This window comes from Rhipicephalus microplus, chromosome 7 (genome assembly GCF_043290135.1).
Source record: "Rhipicephalus microplus isolate Deutch F79 chromosome 7, USDA_Rmic, whole genome shotgun sequence".
NCBI classification, from domain to species: domain Eukaryota; kingdom Metazoa; phylum Arthropoda; class Arachnida; order Ixodida; family Ixodidae; genus Rhipicephalus; species Rhipicephalus microplus.
In genome coordinates, this window is record NC_134706.1 from 15880378 (window position 1) to 15893316 (window position 12939).

Consider the following 12939-nt stretch of genomic DNA (forward strand, 5'->3'; position numbering starts at 1 on the left):
CAGGCCAGTTTTAAGATGATTCTCATGGAGCTGTAGTCTTTATGAAGGAAACCTTTGCTTCGACACGAAGCAGTTTTTGGTGCCATTTCGATTCTTTTATTACCTTTGCAGCCAAATCCAGTTATATCAAACTTGACGAAGATCACAAGAAAGTTCTACATATAAGCTATTCAATAGATCAAATATTTCAAGAGGATTTTACTACTGCCTATATGCACAATATTTCAATATATGCAGGTTCAACTGTATTTTTCCGTTCTCTTTGTAGTTGACAAAATAAGCACAAGATGTTTGTCCAAGCAGTGTAACTTTTTAGCGGGTAGATGGGCCAAAAAAAATGTTGGCTTCTCTGCACTGATTGAAATTCATTTCGTTTTGCAGTATTGTATCGGCAAATCGTATTAAGTCGCTGTAGCACAAAGAGCACATAAAGTGACATCCTCGACAATGTGCACACTGGGTACACTGTTACTGTTGGACAAATCCTATTCTGGCGCACCTTTTTGTATAACTATCGTTGTAGCTGTGTACACTGGTGTGGTTTGTTGAAGATGCCGGAAGAGCTAGGCTTTTGTACTTGACCACATGGTGTATAGTGAGATAAATCCGGACAGTTTGCGGTGGATTAACTAAACCAGTGCACCATAGTGTATGCACCGAGCTTGTCTAACGAGGCTTACGTGTTAAGGATATAATGGTATAAATGCTGCCGTTACCAGTATGAATCGTAACCTTTCAGGTTGCTTAGGTCAGTGGGACGCTTTTATTCAAATGCAGGTAAACACAGCTCACTGAAGGAACATTGTTCCCGCTAAGGAAAGGGGTTGGAGGAACTTGCCGACCTGTGTTCAAGACCTATGGCTAGAGAGCATTAAATGTGATGTATATTTATTGAAATGAATGCACAACCAGTATAGAACTTTGCATTGTGACAGAACTATCAAAGAAGACAGCCCTTTATTTTGGTTCATCATAAACATTATTATGCTGTAGTCGCAGCTTTGTGTAGAAGTTAGTAGCACTTGTATTGCATTCGCTTATCTTGATGGGTTACACTTTTGTAGCAGCTGGATTTCAACATGATTGTGTCACACATCTTTGGAATTCTGCTCAGGCAATCTGCTCATTTAATGTTTTGTAGAGTCTGCCAGCGCAGTGTTTCTAAACTCTTCAGTGTAGTCGCGACATGACAGACAGTGTCGTGGTTGTAGACTTTGACTTGCAGTGTTCACATGCTGCTGGCGATTGTGTTTTTACTTGCAACTTTGCTTGCCACCCTTAAATAAGACATCGTGCCTGTAAATTAGAGAAAAAAGAAGTTCAGCCTTCGTGTTAAACTGCAGAGCGTTTGGTACTTGCGCAGCTTCTATTTAAAAACTGTGAAAACATAGGTAAGTGATCAGTAGACTTTATAGAAATGAAAGGACACGTCGCACAATGATTTATATAGGAACTTATCACGAGTTGTTGCCGAACCGCTATGGTTGTTCAATTGTGCCGACAAACGGACGTTACTAGTTTGTCGAGCCAACATGGTCTCTAGAGGTTCAGCGCAGTCTCCGACCACGGACCATGATGTATTGCCTATTGTGACTATACGCAAAACTTACATTCCCGATGAAGCTTGCATAGGTTGCGTAGAACCTCGTACGTGAGTTAAACGCGGGCACGTCGCAGTATGCTGTAAGTTTAATGAAAGGTGGTTTTTCTTCACTTGAGAGAGTGGAGCGTTGCTTTGTAGTGTGTTGGGGCAGTGCGGGTGCTTTGTGCGTGAATGGTTGTGTCTGTCATCATTGTTTGTGAGAAAGCTTGGGATGTGTGTGCCGTTGACCTCCTGTTTGTACTTTCTTGGCAACACTTGATTTTATGCTCGTCGATCCCCAGTGGTTTACGAAGAGCTTTTTCTCAACGAAGCATTGTCCGACTCTTGTATCTAGCACAAAACACGACACATCACCCCCTCGAGTTCTCGTTGTGTGCTGAAGTCATTTCTGACATCCTTGCTTGGCACTGTGAAAGTTACCTCTGTTTTATTTTTTGTCTCTCTCAGTTTTTGGTTATCCCGTCCTGGCAGCTGTGTGCGGAACGCCAGCTGCATATGCTCGAATCCTTCTGTTTTCTATACATGTGTGTCTGTTGTCTGGAAGGGTGTTGCGTTTGCTGTCGCTGTTGAAATCCACGAAGAATGTGTGCCTATTTACAAAGAATGTGTGAGCGGTTGTGTGTGAGCTATCAATAAACTATTTTCTATGAAAAACTGTGGCCTGTACTGTACAGACGCAGCCTAACAAATAGCTGTAGCACCTGGAGTTCTTGTTTATTCGGTCACTGTTGGCAGTAGTGTTTCTTCTTCTTTGTAATGATAGATGGGCACAGCTGTGCCCCACACATGCACAATAACAGGATCACTGTTGTGTCAGCAATCTGGAAGGTAATGCAACACTGGAGGCCGTCTTGACATTTCAATGGTGCAAAACGCTGTTTAGAGGGCACCACACTACATCAAAAACGTGCAAGTGAGCGAGTCCAGAATTGCTTTTCTGGTCCCCATCAAATTCAACCATGTCAAATTTTGTAATGGTGTCCTTTCAAGCCAATAGGAGAGACGCAGCCCTCTGGGCTAACCAGAGTTGAGCAATGGGGGAATTTGACGTGTTTGTATGGAAACGGACTGGGATCTCGTGCCCGTTTGAGAAATGAAGACCTTTCACCGCTTGCGATTTTTTGATGCCAACACATGCATCTCCTGTTCGTGACGAAAATTGGACTTCGATCAACCGCATACGAAAAAATTGTTCGTACTCTTGTAGAATGGGTACAAGTTCTGGGTCTAGAACGGCATGCTTTTGAGAAAACTGGCCTGTAGGGATTGGAATGCCAAGGCATACTTGTGTTATATAGGGAAGGAGGGGAATGCAATATCATTCCAGCTAATAAATGCAAGGTTCAATTTAGTGTATGCAATTTGTGTAAACTTGAAATTTAAAATGTTGTGCAAAAAAAGTGTACCTTCACTTTAAATGAACGTTTTTTTACTCGCAACCTCCGATTTCAAGCATGTTGCATGCAAGAACACATTTCAAGCAAGAACAAGTTTTACTAGTGTTCAGACTTGTTTATTGCATTACCGCGAAACTGAAAACAGCAATCCAGTGAAGTGTACTTCTACCCAAATAATTTGTTTCTCTACTGCAGCATACCACATGCCAATCCAATATGTGTATGTTTTGCAATGGCATACATGTGCAGTATATAGCTTACAAATATATGTCATATATTTCTTTGAGAATCTTGCTGGTACATGGAATGATTGGAATAACATGTTGCACATTACTGTGCGGTTTCTGATCATTTCAACTAGACCAACTGTGCACTGTGCTACAACATATTTGATTGGAGACCTTGGGAGGGCGCACACTTGCTAATAGACAAGTAGCGAAAACTGCAAGTCCTTTTTCGTGAACAGCAAGAACACGTGCACTGCTGCTTTGCAGGTGAGCTGCCTCGTAGTTCTTGCGACTTGTCCGTTTCCATGCCCTCCCATTCAAAAAAAGCTATAGTTTCGAAATCGGCCTGTCCTGCTAGTGGTCCGTCTTGCCGCCTCCGCTGGAGGCCGGGTTGAGTTGCAGGATGATAACCACGTACGAGATGAGAGCGCCGGTCAGCGTGAGCACGAAAGAGCGCGAGAAGCTAAAGAAGCCCCAGCCGGTGAGCTCCACCACCGGCGCCGTCAGCATGGATGCCAGGATGCGGCCTTCCAGAAACGACGCCGGTGACGACGACCCTGTCTGGTTGCTTCCCGCGGTAACGGCGTCCTGCGTTGACGGCCACTGGGGGTTGCTGCCTACGCTGATGCTGCCACCACGCGTTTGGGACGTCGTGGCCGCCTTCGCATGACCCAGGCACCGGTACAGGGATGCAGTGGACGCGTGAGCGGCTTCAGTGAGCCGCGAAGCCAGCACAGAGAGCAGCAAGAAGGCCAGTGTCACGCTGCCGAGGTTCTGGGCTGAGATACACTTGTAGTGAATGCGTGCTCGTAAGGGGCGCTATACGCAAAAAAAAACATGCAATGGTCATCGTGCGGCGATTGCGAGAGGATGACGTTAGAATTACGAGGGGCAGCGGCAGTGTCAGTCCAAAGCAATCGCAGGCCCTAGAATCGGCCAGTAGCGTGCAAATCTGACCCGTGCCCCCCCCCCCCCCCCACCGAAATTTTTCTGCCATGGTGTAGAGCACAAAATGACCCATAATATCATACTTTCCGGCCCAGACGCCACGTCAAAACAGGGACGTGCCCCCTCCCCCTGAGACACATCTATGCATGCCGACATCACTGAGCGCCCGTGTGCTCAGATTTGGGTGCACGTTAAAGAACCCCAGGTAGTCAAAATTTCCCGAGCCCTCCACTACGGCGTCTCTCATAATCATATGGTGGTTTTGGGACGTTAAACCCTACATATCAATCAAATCAATCATCTACATCACTGAGCGAGACTAATTCCCTGAAAGGAGTGGGAGGGGGGTCACTTACTTTGGAAGATGTACTTCAGACGGGTAAGGACACCTTCGAAGGAACTATCTTTAGGCTGTGCTTTCTGGACTGTCAGGTTAAATCAAAATTCAGGGGTCCAGCCCGCTACCTCTACTCCCCCCCCCCCCCCAAATAACAAGACGTGCGACTTTGAGGACCTTTCGCCGGGTTTCCGCGGACCACAACACCGCCGCCGAAAGACGGTAGTCTTCTGCTGGCCGTACTACATAGTGCTGTTCTCATCCGCGTTAGAGTTACTGTATACGCTGCCTTTAGGTAGCATCGAAAAGTAGCATATACAGTAACTCTAATCCGCGTGAGATATAGAAGCCATCTGGCAGTAGCATCGGAAAACAAGAGTTTGTGTAGTTCTCAGCACAACTGCCAGGTGGCAGCGCCATATTTTCGGCAGTGGGCTTTTTCGTGCATAGCGTCGCACTTTCAGCGCAGCTTAAGAAACGCAAAGGTCTTTACAATTATGTATCTGCGTATCTTTTGGTTAATGGACGCAGGACTTAATGCTTACGTATTGATGCTGCGCCTCAGATATGCGTAACATTTGTTTTTTGGTCGACAATGTTCACAAGTATGAACGTAGTCACCAGTTTAAGATGGCTGGGCGTTCAGCAAGCAAGTGCCTAAATTTTGACCAGGTGGCTGAATCGTGGCAGACATGCCACAATTTTGCGTCGAAGTATCCGAAAAACCAATGTATATAAAAAAATTGTGTGCCTGATTGAAAGCGTCCTTCTCACCGAAGATGACGAGTTCGTAGCGGTGTCCCGTCCGCCGGTGTCCCAGGAAGTGGCTCACTTCAACGCCCACGCCGAGGACGAAGAGGGCGACCCACAGGAACGCGGAAGGTGAGAAGTGCCTGTCCAATTTGCGCACCACCGAGTACAGTTCGGTGCGCGCCATCATTAGCTGTCGCAGCTCCTTCGCGTCTAGGAAGGTACCCCGTAGAACGTGCCGCTCAATGACGGCGTTGAACGCCACGTACCTGCAGGCAACTCGGAGTTTTAGCGGAACGCAGTTTTAGTGAAAGGCAGCTCTATCTACATGACGGCAAGACATGCATAAGGTGTTGCCTATGGTTTTTTTTAAAAACGATCGTCTTTCTTGGGGACCTTCGACGCAAAAATTTCGGTCTGTCTGTCTGTCTGTCTGCATCTGTCTGTACATTTGTCTGTCCACTTAACGGTATCGGGTACTTGAAACGGTTGACCCCATCCGCAGCGCCCACCAATGTTGCTCAAGATTGAGCATTCATGCTTGTGAAATTGTCAATCAAAAAGCAATTATTGCGCAGGTCTGGGGCACCATAAAAACACGCGTATATTATGCATATGCCTCTTTTACTAGAAAAGGCATGCGGAAGTAATTTTAAGAACCGTAACGCTTATAACGCTGCGCGCTGACCATGCAACGCTTGCACGGAACGGGGAGTGTTTCCAACGCTTTGCTAAGACGAGACGGTGGTGGCACCTACCCGTCGCCTTGCGTTCTACACCTTATCACCTCTGAGACGGGCGCGCACACCCGTCTCAGAGCCACGCGCTTTGTTTCCTAAGAGAACTGCTAGATGGCGCTCATGTCTCATGTGTGACGTGACTTGATGCGTTTGTTCGCCTCCACTGCACGCTCGAGGCACTCTAACGCAGCGCCTCCAGAATACCACTCACCGATTTTCTTGCGCAGAACATCAAATGTCTTGTTCACTCTCTCCACACGCAAGACTATCGTCTTTCGACGACATTTGCAGAAACATGCAGATATGGGGCCATTTTTTTCGTTTGATAACGCGTCGCACATATAAGCTTCTGAACACGTGCCGTCATTTCTCCGCCGTTGCAATTGGAGGTTTAACGTGACTTAACTGTGGGGCAAACTTTAGGACGGTATTCTTCGTTTGTGTGCGTATGGCAATTTACGCATCACGCAGTTGTGCACGGACCGATCGCGGCGCTGATCGCTGCGTAGCTGATCACGTTCCGTCGGTTTTTGTGAAGCCCAAGGTTTACACAATTTTTTTCGAACAGATAATACGCACGGACAAACGAAGCGAATCACCGACTTCAGTTCTGAGTTCTATTTATATAAGTTGCAGAGAAGCATAACTTATTGGTCACAACGTAATTCTCATCTGTTGGGCGATCCACCATCTGTACCACTGAAACGGCGTTACAAGGTAAGATGAATGCACACGAAAAAGCGACACTAAACACAAGCAGGTCCCGGAAACTCGGCGCTAGTTTCGGTTTCAAAGAACATGAACGCTCGTAGCGGTGGCTGGGCGTACCAAGATCCGGTTAAACGAAGTGACGTTGATGTGAATGTTTGCATTTATTAGCTTTTACAAACAAATGAAAATCGATGCCCTTGCGAAAAACTTCTCTTTTGCTTATATGTCTTTTGCCATTTCTTACTTCGTGAATTTTATTACAGTGGCTATTCTAGCCACTGTAATTTTTTATCAGGCGAAGCGCTCGAAGTGATTGGCTTGTGTTCGTAGCGCTTTCCTCCTCTCCTTATCGCCCCTCGCTCAGCGATATTAGAAGTTGTATCGCGCCAAGTTATCTCGCCCGATTTGCGTGTCATCTTCTGTAAAGATAAAGACGGCAAGTTGTGGAGGACAGAGAACGGAAGCCTCAGTGAGCTACGCCGAACAAGTCAACCATGCATTCGGCGAAGATGGCGTAATCGGTCAGCACATGTTTTCCGCGGCTCTGCGGAGTGGTGAACCGGGGATTTCTAGATCCGCGAAGGGTTTTTCAACGTTTCCTAAAGGCAACGGGTGAGCACAAGGATTTAAACCTATTCTTTCACAAGGTATTGATTTTCCATGAGTGCATGAGTAAACCTAGTTATCTGCAAGTCTGGGGTATGGTGGCTAGAATTCCAGCCTCCATACCCATAGAATTCTGCCACCATACCCATAGAATTCTGCCACCATACCATAGAATTCTAGCCACCATACCATAGAATTCTATGGTGGCTAGAATTCTAGCCACCATACCTGGGGTCCTATTCTGGACATTGTCGAATTGCGCCATGTTGTCAGATTCCTCCATTGATCGATGCTAATTGACCTAGTGAGCTGCTACGACCTTTCTGATTGCTTTAAATGAAGCCATTACAAAATTTGACAATATGGCGGAGTTCTATAGTGTTCAGAACAGCACCCCTGATTGGACTGACAAAAGCGCAGTGTCGCTTGACTAATTGGCGAAGACGGGAGCCAAGTTCCTGCCGGGAAAATGAGCTTATTGAAAGGTTGAATTCGAGTTGGCTGGGCTACATAGTTTAGGTTTCTTTTACTTTCGGCGTGTAGTTCAAATTATGTCAGGTAATTATAGGCTGCTTCCTCCTCATTAAATTCTTGTTGCCGGGGTTCAAAACTTTGTGAGTATTCGCTTCTAATAGTGTCACTCAAATACACGTGATGCACTAAATGCTTATGAAAACTGTTACAGATAATGTTGATGGAGCCAACATTTTGGCAAGTGACTTCGTCAGGGCAACGGTATTTCCCCGACAAATACAAGTCAGCTTTCCGAAACACTCTTTTCAACGACGTTCTTCTCCGAAAAACATTTGATCGCTTCAAGCCTCTCCATGCCTCTGAACTCCAGTCGCGTGAGGTACTCAAGTTCTATACGAAAACTATCCGCGCCGCCATAACAAACGTGATTGAGTGAAATACGACGTGTTATACTCGCGATTGTCGATAATTTTTGCATTGGTTCGGATATTCTGGGATGCTCATTATGTCCGTATGTCAGTTGTAAATTAAAGCTGCGTTTATAGATTAACACTTTCACACTACATGTATGTACCTGTTTTGTTATACAAGACATGCAATGAAAAGTGAATTTCATTTGTGTCGATAGAGTTTCGTCTTACTGAAGAATCAGTCAGCTTAACTTTCGCCTCTTCGGAAAACACGAATAAAGTTTTTAAAAAATGTTAACAAAATTTTATGGCCGCGTTGCCCAGGCGGACAGCGGACGGGAAAGAAGACGCGAGCGCGTTCCGCTTGAATGCGAAGTGGGAAAGGAGGTCCTCCGCGGCAATCCTCCTCCTTCTCTTGATTTTTCGTCCTTTCCCTCTATTTGGGGACCTCATTAGTGACGTCATGAAAGAAGTTTTCTGTTCGTGATTTATTTCCAGTATGATGCCCGGCAACCGCCAGTGGTACAAGCGGCGCTGCGGAGAGCGAATACATAAATATATACATACATAAATATATACTGACATAATATATATACCCACCTGTAGCTTCCAATCATAAGAACCTTGGATGGGTAGAGATATTGTTTTCTTGTATATTTTGTTGGTTGCTCACACCAGTGGTCACACGTTTATGTACGGGTTGTTTAGTCTGTGTGAAGCCATGTGTGGGTATAGATATTTATGTTCTTCGCATCTGAATCAAAGTTCACTTGAGAGTCGGCGCTTGTGTTTTGTGTTCCCTTTTTCGTGTGCATTCGTCGTACCTTGCGGCGCCGTTTCAGTGGTTTGAATTCATACCACCTTGCCCAGTTTTCAGTCCGATCTACTATCGGCTGGCTAGTTCTCATAGTAATGTGACCACTCCGGGAAGGATATATATATGGTATGGTCCGAGGTTACATCTCTTGACATGGATATGTTTATATTAGATCATCTGCGAAGCTCTTGAATTTGTTTCAGTGAACACCTTTTGGTTTCCCTTACGCTGTGAAACCGTTCTTTTTCTATATATATTGTTCTTCGTGCTATGTACTTGACGTGGTTGACAACTTTGATATTCTTGTTAGCATTCCTGCACATGGTCCCGTGGCCTGGGAGAGCAATCACATCGTATCTTCATTGAACCTTACTCCATCTTGCGATATTACACAGATTTGATCTCATAGATAAAGCGAGAGACATGATGCTATATATGCACGATTTCAGCCAAGGCTCCCAGAGTGCGGGCTGGGGTATTTACGCGTTAGCCGGAAAATGCGCTGCCGAAGGGGCGACGTTAGCGTGCTTAGCGTGCGTCAGCTTTTGTACTCTCCTGTTTCAATCAAGAAAGGAGATCCAATAAGAGGTCCATAGTGAAACGGCCGCGGGTATTGAAACAGCATGAGATCGCTTTTCGAATATAGGTTGGATAACCCACCTGTGCCGGAGCGCCACAGCGAAAGACAGGTAGAGGGCCATGCTGAAGAACAGGCAGCCGTTCTCCAGGATGCTGCTAAGCACCCTGTCCACTATGCAGAGTGGCAGCAGCACGTCCGCAGGCAGCTGGCTGTCGACGCCAAACCAGGAGGAGGCAGCATGTTTGGACAGTTCTGCGTAGCAAGATGGTGGAGACATGTGAATATTGCCACAGACAGACAGACAGACAGACAGACAGACAGACAGACAGACAGACAGACAGACAGACAGACAGACAGACAGACAGACAGACAGACAGACAGACGTATAGACGGATAGATAGATGGACAGACAGACGTACAGACGGATAGATAGATAGATAGATGGACAGACGTATAGACGGATAGATAGATAGATAGATAGATAGATAGATAGATAGATAGATAGATAGATAGATAGATGAACAGACGTATAGACGGATAGATAGATAGATAGATAGATAGATAGATAGATGAACAGACGTATAGACGGATAGATAGATAGATAGATAGATAGATAGATAGATAGATGAACAGACGTATAAACGGATAGATAGATAGATAGATAGATAGATAGATAGATAGATAGATAGATAGATAGATAGATAGATAGATAGATAGATAGATAGATAGATGAACAGACGTATAGACGGATAGATAGATAGATAGATGGATAGATAGATAGATAGATAGATAGATAGATAGATAGATGGACAGATAGATAGATAGATGGACAGATAGATAGATAGATAGATAGATAGATGGACAGATAGATATATAGATAGATAGATAGACAGCGTCGTTCGTGAAGATACATGGAATATGAACAGAAGAGTAATACATGTATCTCATTTATTTATTTTATACCTTGAGGAGTGTACGCTATGAGCACGGCGCACTCGACGAAGGTACTCAGTAGCACGAAAGTCCACACGCATGCCGCCATGATGGTCGCCGTGGTCCTCAGGCTGACCGCCGTCGCCGGAGGGATCTCGGCAAGCCGCCGCGCCAGGCGACAGACCTGGCTTTCCTTGCGGATCAGGGCTTGGCTCGAGGTTAGCACGATGGTCGTCTTGAGGAAGGAGAAGGCCGAGGCCCAGAACTGTCCCTGAAAGCACGAGGACAACGAGGCGATGACGTGGGCGCACAGGAGACCCAGGACGACGCATGTCCAGGAGGTCACGTGGTCCTGCCAAGGCGCCGGGCGCTCGCTTTCCTCCTCTTGGTTACCTGTGTAAGCCGTGGTGCGTACAGTTCGGTGCAGAGTTACTTTCCTTGGGCCGTATTCCGTACATGCTTCATCATGTTTAGCGCAATTATTGATGTGGTAGGGATACATCATTTGCCTGCTTAAATCGATATGCTTTACTTGTATTGGTTCTTTCTAAGAGCGGAGCTGTGCTAGAGCTAGACCGCAAAACTGCCCTTCCGCCCCCCCCTCCCCACGCACAAACGCCTTCCCTAATGCTGTTAATAGGAAAAAAACAGAAATTATTTTCTTTCCTAAATAATAAATTGTACGGATAAAACATGCTATATAGGAACTATTTAAATCCTATACATTCAAGTATAATGCCAATTTTTAATTGTACCATCACGTGGTGTGAATTTCGCCTCAATAAGGACCAAAATGATAATATTTTCAAACTTGTGATTTTTTTCGGAAAATTTAGAAACATTCGTGGTGTGAAAATATTTCAAACGCAAAATACAGCGTCTGTTCAGCAAGCATTCGTTACTGATATATTGCTACAGATCATTGTATTATAAGGGAAAAAATGGGAACCTTAAACATATTGACGAACTTCTGGATATGACAGAAAAATTGCACCAATAATATTGAGCTTTGCACACTTTATACAAACATTTTTACTTAATACATAAGACAATATTGACATTGAAACAAAGAATGATACTCTCCAAATATTTTTTTTTCTGGCAAACAACATCCGCACGACATTCTGTAAAATTATGAAAGGTCCCGCGGGACAAATTTTTTTTCTCAGAAATGTACTTAGAATTTGCTCTTTTTTATACGTGAAATCAGCTCAATATTTATTTTTCTAATACACTTGAGGTGGTCACCAAAATGGCCGCGTAGTTTGACCCTTACATGACGTACGACTTTTCAGACAGTCAATTCCCAATATTTGTTGAGAAAGCGATAAAAAATCTACAATAATAGTCAACGCGTGTAGGTGTAGTAATCTAGTTTATAAGTCGATTGATATGTGGGGTTTAACGTCCCAAAACCACCATACGATTATGAGAGACGCCGTAGTGGAGGGCTCCGGAAATTTCGACCACCTGGGGTTCTTATTGTGCACCCAAATATGAGCACACGGGCCTACAACATTTCCGCCTAGTTTATAAGTCGTTATAAAGGAAGAGCTTGCAAATGTGCCTCCAATTAATGTGGCTCCACCACGGTGGTCTAGTGGGTATGGCGTTCGACTGCTAACCCGAATGTCGCGGGATCGAATGCCGGCTGAGGCGGCGGAATTTTCGGTGAAGACGAAAGTGGTTCAGGCCCTTGTGCTTGAGTTAGGTTCACGTTAAAGCTACACTAAAGGTAACTATTAAGTCGACGTTGATTGTTGAAATAGTGGTCTAGAAACCTCGTAGTGTTACTTTTGAACCGAGGAAGGGCCTATTTTGAAATGAAATCACGTTTAAGTGGTCTGCATCTGGTTAGCGCATTTCAAATTATCCGCCTCAAGGAGCTGACCGACCGGATCGATTCACGTCACTGTTGCCGTGCACAACGTTACCCGGCTTTACTGCTCTAGTAGCAGCAGACCGAAAGCAACGGGAGCCACAGCAAGAACAACGGCCATTGACCAATTTCCCACCGTTGTCTTCGAGATTGCAGACGTTTTTTGTTTCAACTGCGCCCCGCTAGATGGCACCACCTGTCCCGTGTAACTACGCGAAAATTGAATTTTTGAACCACACGCGAAATTCCTCCTAGTACCGTCTGGTGATTCTTTTTTCCATGAATCAAGCAGAAACGAACAAGCCACATTTTATTGCGTCTCTTGATGTACGAAGGTTCTTTATTTAGTGCAGTTATATTGATTACTAGGGATTAATTGTAGGCGCTCCTTCTAATGTCATCGGGATCACTTCGAAAAGGTCCTGGTGCGGCGCTTGTGCTCTTGTGTATTTACATTAATTTCTTGGTAAGTAGGACACTGTTGTTGATAACATTGTCGTTTTAGATGTCATATATTCAATTTTCTC